The 2353-nt window shown below is 47.7% G+C and overlaps 1 protein-coding gene across 1 annotated transcript in view; it reads right to left on the bottom strand.

The window, feature by feature from the left end:
- Positions 1 to 2353, bottom strand: part of TBX5 (T-box transcription factor 5) — an 80819-nt gene that overhangs the window by 60882 nt on the left and 17584 nt on the right.

Genomic DNA, 2353 nt, shown 5'->3' on the forward strand with positions numbered 1-2353 from the left:
ATGATGATGATGATGATGATGATGATGATGATGATGATGATGATGATGATTAATGATAGAGAGAGATCTTGCAACCCCTTTGAGACTCATTGGAAGGAAGCAGTTGGCAGGAGGAGCTTCCCTAGGCTTCAGTCTCCTTCCTCATAACAACAACAACAACAACAACGGAGAGAGATCTTGTTGCCCCTTTGAGACTCACGGTCTTAACCGCAATGGACCGAGGAGGCTTCCCCACTTCCACCTTCAGGAAGGAAGGAAGGAAGGAAAAGGGAAGGGAGGGAGCCGGAGGGAAGGAAGGAAGGAGAGAAGGAAGGAAAGAAAAAAGGGAAGGAAGGAAGGAAAGAAGGAAGGAAGGAAGAAGAAGGAAGGAAAAAGGAATGAAAAGGGAGGGGGGGAGGGAAAAGGGAAGGAAGGGAAAAAAGGAAGGTAGGGAGGAAAAAGGGAAAGGAGGGAGCAAAGTAACGAGTTTTTTAGAAACACCTCTTGTCCTTCTTCGTCCGCACCCGGCCAAAGGCCACCCCGATCCCGATCCCAAGGGGACTCGCCTGCCAGCCAGCATCCAAAGCAGCAGTTTCCCGCAGAACTCGCACCAGCGTCCCTGAAACCAACCTAGGCTTCCGACGATCCTGGCGCGAACTAGAAATCCCCGGTTGGCTTGAAGCCCGGCTGCCTCTTGCCAGCTTCCTCCTTCACAGACCTTTCTTTTTTGGGGGGAGGGGGATCCCGGGGGCCCCTTCCCTCCGGAGCCAAGCCTGCCTTCTGTTTGCTGGGAAAGGGATACAAATCCGGTGGGTTTGCCGAGGATGGAGACCTTCGGTGGCTTCGGGCCTGGGTTGGAGAGATGGCATCGGTGCCATCCTCAAAGTCCCTTCCGAAGAGCGCCCATTCCCCCAACCAGCCAAACCACCGGCTTTTCCAATCCCTAGTCTCACATTTGGGATGGCACTCCTCCCTTGGCAAGGCCGGTTCAAGGGTGGTTGGCCACCGCGGCAGAGAGAGTGGCACCCAGTGGGCCAACCCTGATGCCAACCCTCCTTGCTCTGGCCTCACTCAAGCCACGACTCAGCTACGGCCCCATAAACACCCTCTGATAGGGTTACCATAAGTCGGAGTCGTCTTGGAGGTACATGATGATGATGATGATGATGATGATCACTATTGGAGGTACATAATAATAAAATTATTGGAGGTACGTAATAAGAATTGTAATCATTATTATGTACCTCCAAGGCGACTCCGACTTAGAGTAACCCTATCAGAGGGTTTCGTTTCCTTTTAATCCAGAGGCTTGCCTTTGCTTGCCCCGGAGGCTGAGAGAGTGTGACTTTCCCCAGGTCCCCCATGGGGTTTCCTTGTATTCAAATCCTGGTCTCCGGAGTGGTCGGCCAACACTCAAATCTCCAGCTTTTTCTTCTATATTAGTTTTATCTTTGTTAAAAATGTAGTAAACCCCCTTTTCCTCCCAGTTTGGGAGGAAAGGCGGACTACAAATCTCACCAGTCAATCAATCCATCCATCAATCCATCCGCTCAAACCGACGCCGATCTACGTCTCTTTTTCTTCTATATGAGTTTCATCTTTTTCAATGTGGTAAGCCGCCTTTGCTCCCAGTTTGGGACGAAAGGAGAGCTACGGAACTCACCAAGAAACCAATAAAGGCGCCCAAACCAACGCTGATCCGCGTCTCTCTCTCTCTCTCTCTCTCTCTCTCTCTCTCTCTCTCTATATATATATATATATATATACACATACAGTATATATAATTGTTTTATAATTGTTTTATCTTTTAAAAATGTGGTAAGCCGCCTTTCTTCCCAGTTTGGGACGAAAGGAAAAAGGCGGACTACAAATCTCACCAATCAATAAATAAATATCTTTTTTTGGGGGGGAGGGAAGGCCAGATAGATAGGTAGGTAGATGGGGCCTCTGATATTATTATTATTATTATTAGTAGTAGTAGTAGTAGTAGTAGCAGCAGCAGCAGCAACAACAGGGGAAATGTAGGCTTCGAAGCAACCTGGGCATGCATTTAATGTTATTTAATGTTATTTACTGCAGGCCTCCAGTAACAGGGGCAGCTGCATTGAAGAATTTGGGTGTGTGTGTGTGTGTGTGTGTGTGTTTTGCGTTAATAATACATAAATAAAGGGCAAAATCCTCGGAAGATGAAATGCAATGTTTGAAATTCGACCCAAAATTTTAAGACTCCTCCGACTCACACTTTGCACAACTCACAACACTTGAGCAACAATGCTCTTTTGTGTGTCTGTGTGTATTTGGTTGCGTTTAGAACGGACCCTTTTGCGCAAAAACGTCTCGCTTCCAAAGCTTCGGACAACTCTTAACTCCTAGA

Source organism: Sceloporus undulatus, chromosome 10 (assembly GCF_019175285.1).
Source record: "Sceloporus undulatus isolate JIND9_A2432 ecotype Alabama chromosome 10, SceUnd_v1.1, whole genome shotgun sequence".
Lineage (NCBI taxonomy): Eukaryota > Metazoa > Chordata > Lepidosauria > Squamata > Phrynosomatidae > Sceloporus > Sceloporus undulatus.